The sequence below is a fragment of the Mobula hypostoma genome, chromosome 25 (assembly GCF_963921235.1).
Source record: "Mobula hypostoma chromosome 25, sMobHyp1.1, whole genome shotgun sequence".
NCBI classification, from domain to species: Eukaryota; Metazoa; Chordata; class Chondrichthyes; order Myliobatiformes; family Myliobatidae; genus Mobula; species Mobula hypostoma.
This window is the reverse complement of record NC_086121.1, coordinates 3,832,578-3,844,920: the sequence shown is the minus strand read 5'-3', so window position 1 is coordinate 3,844,920 and position 12,343 is coordinate 3,832,578. Positions and strand designations below refer to the sequence as shown.

Genomic DNA, 12,343 nt, shown 5'->3' with positions numbered 1-12,343 from the left:
TTTACAGTACCGGCAACCCGGGTTCGATTCCCGACACTCTCTGTGGGGAGTCAGTATGTTCTCTCCGTGACCACGTAGATTTCCTCCAGGTGCTCTGATTTCCTCCCGCAGGCCAAAGACCTACTGGTTGGTAGGTTAATTGGTCACTGTAAGTTTTCCCATGATCTGGCAAGGACGAAGGTCTGGGGGTTGCTGAGTGGCACGGCTCAAAGGGCTGGAAGGATTTGTTCCGTGCTGTATCAATAAATAAATAAAGTGGCTACTGTCACAAAATAATATTAGCACAAGCTCCAGAGAGGCATGGCCTGACGTTGATGTAAAGTGCAATGTGCATGTTTATGTAAGAGGAGAGGGGAACGTCGACTCAGACCATGAGAGGCCTGCGTCGGGCATTTTCATGCCTTACAAGGCGCAGATCGGAAGTCTGTGTGGGGCACCACTCCTCACACAGACACTAGAGCAATGTGTGGTTAAGTGCCTTGCTCAAGGGCACAAACACGCTGCCACAGCTGAGGCTCGAACTAGTGACCTTCAAATCACGAGACGAACGTCTCAACCACTTGGCCATGTGCCCAACACATGTAAGAGAGTATAATGTTACTGTCACTATTATAATCAGAATCAAGTTTAATACCACCAACATATGTCGTGAAGGTTGTTGTGTACCATAGATTGCAATACGTAATAATAAAAAAATTACAGTAAATACATACATATATAAAATAAAAGTTAAATAAATAGTGCAAAAGAGATTTTAAAAAAAGCAGTGAGGTAGTGTTCATGGATTCAATATCCATTCAAAATCTGATGGCGGAGGGGAAGAAGCTGTTCCTGAAACACTGAGTGTGCATCTTCAGGCTCCTGTACCTCCTCCCTGACAGTAGCAATGAGAAGAGGGCCTGTCCTGGGTGATGGGGTCCATCATTTATAAAGGCAGTTGCATAAATATATGAAGCAGCAGCAGTAACAGATGAGAGGTGACCGGTGCAGGGTGAGAGCGTGTCTGTGAGCTGGGGAGGTGCACAGGGCATTCAGACAGGGTGTCCATATGTGCTGGGTGGTGGCAGGGTGTTCAGAGGTCTAACAGTATCACACATCAGGAACTGCACTTGATACACCCCTCATCTCCTGATTGTTTGTCGCCACCTGTTTGATGAAATTATTCTGCTTTGCTCCAGGAAGCAGAACTGAAATAACTACACAGTGGGGAAAATAAAAGAAAATTTGGTTGCAGACTTTGCAGTGTCCTTTAAGGAAGACACAGAAACACACACACACACACACACACACACACACACAGCTACGCGTCGATCGCCATGGTTACATGCTGACAAACAGAGTCTGTGTAATGATGCCCCTATAATGCAGTTACCAAAGATATTTCCATCGAAAGCTCTCATTCAAGGTGTGCGAGTATTTTTTTCTTGGAAAGCACTGCTGATCACTGGTAATTGGTGTTTGAAGAGCACCGATCCTATACTGACAGGAGCCTGCTCTGACAATGGCACATGTTGCTGGCAGATATTTATTTTTCAAGAAACCGTCTCAAAGAGCACAAAGCTGAAAATAAGCGACAGTCACCATTACAGATCTACAGGTATTTGTGAGATTCTCTCACCCTCTCCTTCGGGCCACTGACCGAGGAGGGCACTTGAAACTGAATCTAAACGGTAAGTTTATCGTTTCCTGTCAACTTCCTTCTCTGAATATCATCTAGGCTGGAAGATTACTTATGTAGTCAAATGTTGCAGCATTGTAGCTGAGGATGTTACTTTTAGTCTGTTGATTAAATTAAGTAAAGATTAATGATTAGTTTTATTTGTCGCATGTCGAAACATCAGAACATTTACCAAGCAGCATGCTTGATCATATCAACAATACAATGTTATCAAGATATGGGTCTTAATTCATAAACACAAGAGATTCTGCAGATGCTGGAAATCCAAAGTAACACAGACATATGCTGGAGGAACTCAACAGGTCAGACAGCGTCTATGGAGAGGAAATGCAACTGCTTATTTGACAAACAGTATCTTTTTCCCCAAGGTTGAAATGTTTAATACCAGACGGCATGCATTTAAAGTGGGGGGGGGGGCGATTTAAAGGAGAATTGAGGGGCAAGTTTTTTACACAGAGAGTGGCGGCTGCCTGGAATCTGCTGCCTGGGTAGAGGCAGATACACTGGGGACTTTTAAGAGATGTTTAGATAGCCATATGAATGCGAGGAAAGTGGAGGGATACGGACGTGGTGTAGGCAGAAGAGATTAGTTTGGTTGACCATTTGATTACTAATTTAATTGGATCGGCACAACATTGTGGGCCGAAGGGCTTGTCCCTGTACCGTACTATACTGTGTTCTATCTGTGGAAAGGAATGAACAGTCATAGTCATAGTTCCAGCTATAGATGCTGCGCTGCCTGCTGTACTCCTCCAGCATTTTGTACACGTTACTCCAAATACTTTAAAATCAAAAAGAATTATGGAAAATATATAAAATAGAATGCTTGCTCCATTAATTTCTTTGCTAAATGTTTGAGGTCATTACTGAGTAATGAATTTACAATTTTTCTGCCACTGAAATAGTTGACAGCTGCATGATGTATTCAGTAAATCCAAAATGATCATTGCAAGCAATGCTTTTAAAATAGTTTAAATGAAGATGAAAGGATTTTTTGGATCTCAGCTTGCTTATTTGTAATACTATCTGGCCTAACAGCAGCAATTACTTTACCTAAATTATGTAAATTATGCAAATTTTATGCATATTTTCTTCTTCCTATCAACTGATGGTGGCTTCATTTGGTGGTGAAGTGAATAGAATTCTGCTGCTTTTGTTCATTAGTAGGCAGAAGAATGGAGTTGAGAGGGAAGACAAATTAGCCATGATGGAATGACAGAGCAGACTTGATGGGCCGAGTGGCCTAATTCTGCTCCTATGTCTTATGTTCATTATAAGACTGGGGAGTTGTAAATTGCTTCTCTGGTTTCCGACTCCCTCACAAAAAGGGAGAGTTCTTTCATTCTGGTCGTGAAAACATATTTCACGACATATGCGAGTGATATTAAAGCTGATTCTGATTCTGGTTTAAAAAAAAACACCTTGTAAAAGTATTTGTGATGTATTTGTTCTTCTTAGTTTAGCACGCCTGGTGTTTGTGATTGCAGACAGCTTCAGTCGGGTTCTCTTGTTTGTGTAAAAGTTAATGCCTCTCTTTCTGAACAATTAATTGTATGGAATTGAATTCGACAGATGCTATGGTGTCAGATGGTTGCATGGTGACCAAATCTTCCTGAAATGTTAGGTATTTGGCACTGCAAAGCACATTAGAATTAATTTCTCGTAAGCTGCATTGCTTTATTTTTTTATTTGATTGATGAGAGGTTGAACTACCTATGAATTCACAACAGTGCAATGTATCTGATCAGGGACTCTCACTGTGAGATAAGTCTGCCACATGGATGAAAGAGAAATGGAGGGCTGTGTGGGAGGGAAAGGTTAGATTCAGGTCATCTTCAAGGAGTGGGGTCTCAAAAAGGTGGCATCCATCATTAAGGACCCCCATCACCCAGGACATGCCCTCTTCTCATTGCTACCATCAGGAAGGAGGTACAGGAGCCTGAAGACACACACTCAATTATTCAAGGACAGCTTCTTTCCCTCTGCCATCAGATTTCTGAATGGACATTGAACCCATGAACACTACCTCACTATTTTTTTGCATTACTTATTTAATTTAACTATTTCTTTTATATATGTGTGTGTGTGTGTGTGTGTGTGTGTGTGTGTGTGTGTGTGTGTGTGTGTGTGTTGGCACATGGCCAAGTGGTTAAGGCGTTCGTCTAGTGATTTGAAGGTCACTAGTTCGAGCCTTGGCTGAAGCAGCGTGTTGTATCCTTGAGCAAGGCACTTAACCACACATTGCTCTGCGATGACACCGGTGCCAAGCTGTGTGGGTCCTAATGCCCTTCCCTTGGACAACATCGGTGGCGTGGAGAGGGGAGACTTACAGCATGGGCAACTGCTGGTCTTCCATACAACCTTGTCCTGGCCTGCACCCTGGAAACCTTCCAAGGCGCAAATCCATGGTCTCATTAGACTAACGGATGCCTATAATAAATAAATATATATTTTTTTAACTGTAATTCACAGTTTTTATTATTATGTATTGCATTCTACTGCTACTGCAAAACCAACAAATTTCACGGCGTATACGGGTAATATTAAACCTGATTCTGATTGATCTTGGAGTAGGTTAAAGGGCTGGCACAGCATCATGGGCTGAAGGGCCTGTACTGTGCTGTAGTTCTATGTTCTTTGTTCTAGAAGAACAAGAATCACCAACGAAGGTGAAAGGGGTGGTGGTAGAGGCAGATGCACGAGGGACATTTATGAGACTCTGATTGGAGGAAAGTATGGGGTGATGTCAGAGGTAGGTTTTTTTACACAGAGAATGGTGGGTGATTATAGAAGCAGATTGTAGGGACACTTAGGAGACTATTAGATAGGCACATGGTTGATAGAAAAATGAAAGACCATGTGGGAAGGAAGGGTTAGTTTGATCCTAGAGTAGGTTACTGGGTCGGCACAACGTCGTGGGCCAAAGTCCCTGTACAGCCTTGCTTCCTGTTTTTTATTGGGTTGATGGGCAAGAAAATATCTCAGCACTTCTTGCAGTTAGATACATATAACAAAACACTATCCCTCTCCTCATGGGCTGAACTGCCTGTGCTGTCCTGATCCAGTAATCTCTATCTAGCTAGTTGACAGGGGCAGGGAGTGGTGTGGGATTGCCATTGTGACAGTGAGTCTCACAGAGCCTGTCTCAAGACGCCTTATGTACAGATACCTCTGTGCCTAGTGACATTCCATGGACATACAATCAATCTATGTACGTACCTGTATATAAGACCATAAGAGGAGCAGAATTAAGCCATTTGGACCATCAAGTCTTTGCCATCATTTCATCATGGCTGATCAATTTTCCCTCTCAGACCCAATTTCCTGCCTTCTCCCCATATCCCTTCATACCCTGACTCATCAAGAACCTGTCAACCTCTGCCATAAATATATCCAATGACTTGGCCTCCACAGCCACCTGTGGCAATGAATTCCACAGATTCACCATCTTCTGGCTAAAGAAATTCTTCCTCATCTCCGTTCTAAAAGGATGCCCCTCTATTCTGAGGCTGTGTCCTTTGGTCTTACACTCCCCCCACCAGAGGAAAGATCCTCTCCACATCCACTCTTTCGAGGCCTTTGTTCTGTATATGTAAGCTACAAGTTTGATATAAACTATCTCCTGTATTTATATTTATTGTGTTCTTTACCTAATTAAGTTTTCATTCGTGCTGCATGGGATCTGGAGTAACAGTTATTTTGTTCTCCTTTACACTTGTGAACTGGTAATGACATTAAACGATCTTGAACCTGGGATCTTAGTTTGGTGACCCAAAGCAAGCCAGATGTGAAGGGGCTGATAAAGGTGGTGGGGGGGGGGTAATGACTGAGTATACCCCAAGACCTGTCTTGGCCCAAAATGTGGACTGTTTATTTCTCTCCCGTAGATGCTTCCTGACCTCCTGAGCTCCTGAAGCATTTTGTTTAGAGATAACAACACGGAACAGGCTGCACTGCCCGGCAAACTACCTGTTTACCACTAGCCTAATCTAAACTACCTATTTACCACTAACAGGTACGTCTTTGGGCTGTGAGAGAAAACCCACACAGTCACGAGAGGAAGCGTACAACTTAGCTTGCAGAGGATGCTGGAATTGAACTCTGAACTCTGGAAAGCCACGAGCTGTAATAGTGTCATTAAACCGCTACACTACCGTGGCCCCCCCCCCCACCCCTGGAGCCGTTCTGGTCACTGCATTATAGGATTTTACCTGCAGCATCTTGTTCCGTGCTTCCATTACTCAGCACCTTGTTGTTGCATTAGTGAAACACAGAACCAATACAGATTGCCACCTCTGTTCTATTCTTCCCGTAGAAAATACAGAAATGGCTTCACAAAAGTGTCAATAGAGTGAATTGAGCTGAAAGACATTGTGTGTGTGTTGCTCTGGATTTCCAGCATCTGCAGAATCTCTAGTGTTTACCATTGCCTGAACCATTCCCACTGTTTGGAAGGGCATGGGCCTTCTGTGATTTCCAGTCCTCCTGGCCCATCTAAGCTGTTATTTGACAGTCACTTTCAAGGACTTCTTTCTTCAATCTCCTGTCAGAGAAACTGAGCAAAGACTTGTTGAGGCAAAGCCAGAAACAAACTTCTTTTGATGCACAGTGGAGAGTATCCGGACTGGTTGCGTCCCGGGCTGGTTAGGAAACACCAATGCCCAAGAACAGAAAAGCCCAGTCCATCACAGGCAGAGCCCTTCATACAACTGGGCACATTTACAAAGACCACTGCCACAAGAAAGCAGCACCCTTGTCAAGAACCCCCATCATCCAGGCCATGCGCTCTCCTATACGCACTTTTTATAATCAATCTGCTTAGAACTTTGAAATACCGTCCTTTCTTTGAGTTGTAAAGAAATAATTTTAACACTCACTAATTTCTAGCTATACAATGTAATATTGCGTAATGCTACAAATCGGAGAAGGAAAATGATGCACTATCAATTACTCCAAAAGACTGGAAGTAGAGTAAATACTGAAAGGCTTTAAATGGTCCAGCGTCCATGCTGAGTATCTGCCCCAGGCTGAGGGAGGAGCAGTGGCACAATCGCCTTTATTCAGGGGTCTGTGGGAGGAGCCACAGGAGCAGTCAGCAGAGGGGCGTGTCCAGACAGGTAACCCAGTTACTACATACATATATATATGTATGGTTTACCACAGAAAACACTTTTGGTCACCCAATCGTTCAAGTTCAAGTTTATTATCATCTGCCTGTACACATATACAACCAAACAAAACAATGTTCCTCTGGACCATGGTGCACCCACAAAACATACATCACATACAGCACACGACACAAAATATTACCACAAATAATTTAATAAAATATAATTCAAGAAGCATGTGGTGCACAGCACAGGTAAACAGTAAACAGCTGGCTATCCTAGTGATGGGGCCTCGGTGGTGCATGGTGTTCATTAGTTTCACAGCCTGGGGGAAGAAGCTCCACCCCGAGAGTGGCCTTACCATGGCAGAAGAGGAGGCCTTGGACTAACGTGGGGAGTGAAATTAAAATGGGTGGCTGTCAGGACTGCTGTTACCCTGTTTTGAGTATACCTAAAGCCCTCTTATGATGATCCAGTGAACTGCAGAAGCCCAAGGAACCAAGGTTTTAGAATTAAGTTTCCCTTTTTTTAAATCTCTTTCATCATCTAGTGCACATTTATGGTTCTATTTGACTTTCTTAAACATTGAGACTTAGACTTTAAATGAATCTACATGGGCTTGCTACTAAATAAGCATTAATCGGCGGGATATCTTTATAAAAGCACAGTGATACTGTATAATTTAATGCTCAGTGTAATTAGATGTTGTATGTTCATATTGCACTGTAACGAACCAAAGATATTGAGGAAAGGGTAGGACTTGTTTTTGATTCCTCTGGTATGGGATTTTCAAAAAATAATTTTACAATTTATTCCCCTTGAACTTGGAGGAATATTAAATATCAAGAGCAAAATTTTTAAAAAAATAAGGATTATATTTTAATTGAATGTCATTGTGCCACCTGTCTTTCTATTTCTGTCTCTATATTGTTGAGTCATTTCTACATTAGATAAATGCCGCTCTACTTGCCAGAGTCTATTAATTCTGGTAATGATGTTGACATGTCTTAAGAACTGTAATACATTTAAAGGCAAAGGTTGAAATGAAGATTGGATTATGCGTTAGATGAAACTTTCCATTTGATATGTAACAGGATGACATGAAGTGGGCTTGATTTGATTTTCATCTTCAGGGGTTAGAAAAACAGGGAGGGAGAGTGAGCATTTCACCGATCACCGAGTTGTGGTCATGTTGAAAGGCCTGGATAGAGTGGATGTGGAGAGGATGTTTCCTATAGTGGAAGAGTCTAGAACCAGAGGGCACAGCCTCAGAATAGAGGGACGTCCATTTAGAGCAGAGATGAGGAGGGATTTGATGTTCTTCATGCCATCTGCATGATCTTTTAGCTCGTGGAGAGGGGGAGGGGTTGATGTTTTTCATTGAACAGCTTCCACGGTTTTCTTCGTTTCATAGTTGTCTGGAGAAGACAACTCTCAGAGCTGTATACTGCATAGATACTTTAAAATAAATACACCTTGAATTTCTTCAGCCAGAAGGTGGAGAATCTGTGGAATTCGTTGCCACAGATGGCAGTGGAGGCCAAGTCATTATAGAGGTTGCTATGTTCTTGATCAGTCAGGGTGCCAAAGGTCTTCAGCAGGGGTTCCCAACCTTTTTTATGCCATGGACCCCTACCATTAACCGAGGGGTCCAGGGACCCCAGCTTGGGAACCCTTGGTTTACAGGGAGAAGGCAGGAGAATGGGGTTGATAGGGATAATAAATCAGCCATGATGGAATGGCGGAGCAGACTCGATGGGCTGAATGGCCTAATTCCGCTCCTATGTCTTATGGCTCCATTTTGACTCCATTCACCGAGGTAAAATGCTGAAGATCCTGAAAGCTTACGGAGTGCCAGACCACCTACTGAGAGCAACAGAGTCTAGCTATACCAAAACCATGGCGAAAGCTGTATCACCAGACGGAGGAACAGCAGTGTTCGAGCTCCTAGCTGGTGTGCTGCAAGGAGATGCTCTGGCATCCTACATCTTTATAATCGTCCTTGATTACACTCTGCGTCAAGCTACCAAAGATCATGACAAGCTTGGTTTTACCATAAAACCAGGACGAACCAAAAGGGTCAGACCAGTTACACACAGATCTCGATTTTGCAGATGACATAGTCTTGCTCTCTGACCAGATGGAGGAAGCACAGCAGCTACTGACAAAAGTGGAAATTGAGTGCAATAAAGTTGGACTTCACCTAAACGCTGAAAAGAGGGAGTACATGGTGTTTAACTGTGACGAAGTTACTCTCAAGACTGTAGAGAATGATACCATTAAGAAAGTCTTTGACTACAAGTACCTCGGGTCAGGAATGATGAGTTCGGAGAAGGACATAAAGATACGGAAGGCGCTGGCGTGGAGGGCTATGAACGACATGAAGGAAATCTGGAAGTCGAACCTGACCAGAGGGCTTAAAAAGAGGATCTTCATAGCAGTCCTAGAGTCCATTCTCACATACGGATGCGAGACATGGACACTCACCAAGATGATGCGAAAGTCTCTAGGTGGTTGCTATACACGAATGCTCCGGATGGCTCTTGACGTGAGTTGGCAACAGCACATGATGAACGTTGAGCTCTATAACAACCTACCGATGCTCACCACTAAAATTGAGGTGAGAAGACTGCAACTAACGGGGCACTGTCTACGCCACCCCGAGCCACCTGCCAGCCTAGTCATCATATGGAAGCCCAAGCACGGGAGGATGAACCCTGGGCACCCTCCCAAGACTATGGTCAACAGGCTCCTAGAAGACAGCGACGCGGCTAATGTAGATGAACTGAACACACTGGTGAGGGAGAAGTGGAGAGTTCGTCATCGTGCCCGACGCCGGCCCCCTAGGCCTGAGTCGACGTAGTGGTAGTAGTAATAGTAGTCATCTTATGGTCTAAAGTGTGAAACAGAGAGAGAGAGAAGTGTGATCGAACGGGGCGGGGGGGTCCTATTGGTCACAGTGTTCCTTTTATACTGTGCTCCATACTCCATAACCCCTTTTGTTGACCCTTGACGATCACTGTAGCTCTGCCACATGCATTCAACAGTGCTGTTCATTAAATGCTGGGCACGGCACTTGCTTTGCTGATGTTGTTCAGTTGCTATTGTTGTTATTATTGTTACAATTAGAAATATATGAAAAATAAATAAGTAGTGCAAAAATAGAGCAAAAATATTGAGGATTCATGGATTCATGGACCGTTCAGAAACCTGATGGCGGTGGGGATGAAGCTGTTCCTGAATTGTTGAGTTTGTGTCTTCAGACTCCTGCCTTTTTGAGGCATTGCCTTTCGAAGATCAAGACTAGGAAAGGACTAGAGTTATGAAAGGGGGAATGCAGGAAATTGGGACTGTTACACATGCACAGAGCAAGAAGTAATCTGGTTAAATGTTTGTACTGAGTCATCTTAGCAATGGTAAATGCTGGGCATTTTCAGTGTGGGAGTGACAGACCGGGCCCACCGAGACAAAAACGAACTCACGTGACGGCCTGCGCCACAGAGCGCAAATCGTCTGCGCGTAGGAGGCCCAGTTGGTTCATCGTTATCAAATGTCCACATGCGCATCTGCCACCTTCTTGCAATCGATCCGATCTGGTTCAGGGACCAGCTGGGTGGGTACTGTGGTCAGCATAGCCTGATTAGGCCATAGGGCAGCTATCTATGCTGCATTGCCTTATATGACTCTCAATGACAATAATCCACTCTAAGAACGCAATATAATTCCTAATGAAGGTTTGCCGGTGGGTCTTTAATGAAATGCAGAGGGAATTACAGCAGACGTCCCTGCTGAGCAAATCTTAGTGAGGGACTTCAAGTGCCAGAATGTAGAGATACTGCGAACCCACCCGGTGAGCTGCCGGATTTAGCAAGTGAGTGTGGGAGGGTTGTCAGCTGAAGTGAGACAGTTCTCAGGGTGAGGGGAGGCTTGTCAGTCGATGATTCACTCCAGTCCAGCATCCAGCATCTTCCGCCGAGCCAGGGTGGGGGCAGTGAGATATGGACCACTGATTCAGAGCACTTTTTGCAAACTACCTGGTTAACTGGGAGATACTTTGTTAATTATACAGGGTCGCAGTAGAGCAGGGGAGCTGATGTGTTACCTCACTCATCAGAATCTCCAATTGCCTTTGGCAACTCGTAGAACGTAGATCAGTACAGCACAGTACAGGGCCCTTCAGTCCACAAAGTTGTACTGACCTTCTAATCTACTCTGATTTCAATCTAACCCTTTCCTCACACATTGCCCTCCATTTTTCTGTCAACCATGTGCCTATCTAAAAGCCTCTTAAATGTCCCTAATGTATCTGCCTCTACCCCCACCCCTGGCAGGGTGTTCCACGTACCCACCCCTCTCTGTGATTAGCAAAGCCTACTTCTGACTTCGTCCATTAAACTTTTCTCCAATCGTTTTAAAACAATGCCCCCTTGTATTAGTCATTTCCATCACAGGAAAAAGTCCCTGGCTGCCCCATATCATATACGTCCCTGTCAAGTTCACCCATAGGCCTATCTAACATGCAGGTGACAAAAAAATTGATGACTCTTTGCAAGCTGCCCACAGCGAATGAATTCATTACATGAGTTATGATATTTCTACTGTTCTAAATTTGAAGGCTTTAGGTCTGCTATTTTTATTTGTTTATTAAGAGATACAATGTGGAACAGGCCCTTCTGGCCTAGCCTAACCATTGGACAATCTGTAGCAACCATTAACTTACTATCCAGTACACTTTTTTTTGGACTTTGGGAGGAAACCGGGGCACCCAGAGGAAATCCGCGTGCTCATGGGAAGGAACGTACGAACTTGCTTACAGAGGACATTGGAGTTGAACTCCGAACTCCGATACCCCGAGCTGTAATAGTGTCATGCTAACTTCTACGCTACCGTGACTACCTTGCGGTACTTGTGTTTTGAAATGATCTGTCCAGATGGCACGCAAATGAAGTTTTTACACTGTTCCTCAGTACCTGTGACAACACTAAATGATTACTAATTCCCCTCACCCTCTCCTGCCCTTTTGCCAAACTCTCCATCTCCAGGCTCCAGAATTAGCAGCTCAATAGCGTAAGCCCAGAGGACCCACCATGCACGCCACCTTCACCCAAAAGTGAATCAGGTTTATTATCACTGACGTGTAGTCAAGTCACAAACACCAGAAAAATCTGCAGATGCTGGAAACCTCGTCAGTCCTGATGAAGAGACTCAGCCCAAAACGTCAACTGTTTACTCTTTTCCATGGATGCTGCCTGGACTGCTGAGCTCCTCCAGCACTTTGTGTGTGTTGCTTGTATGTTGTCAAGTCTGCTGATCTGCGGCAACGGTAAAGTGCAATGTACAAAAATCACTATAAGTTATAAAATAAATTAATAGTGCAAAAGAGGAATAAATAGATAGATATGTAAATGGATGGATAAATGGATAGATAGACAGATACCTAGATAGATAGATAGATACAGATAGATAGCTAGATAGATGGATAGCTAGATAGATAGATCGATACAGATAGATAGGCATATAAATGGTTGTTATAACTGTTATAATATAACTGTTCCTG

At 43.7% G+C, this 12,343-nt stretch overlaps 1 protein-coding gene across 1 annotated transcript in view; it reads left to right on the top strand.

Annotated features, from left to right (window-relative positions):
* Positions 1 to 1,594: 1,594 nt before the first annotated feature.
* vwa5b1 (von Willebrand factor A domain containing 5B1) overlaps positions 1,595 to 12,343 on the top strand; it is a 163,656-nt gene continuing 152,907 nt past the window's right edge. The window contains exon 1 of the mRNA XM_063033000.1: positions 1,595 to 1,670. The gene's annotated coding sequence lies outside the window, so the exon portion shown is untranslated. The remainder of the gene's footprint in view (positions 1,671 to 12,343) is intronic.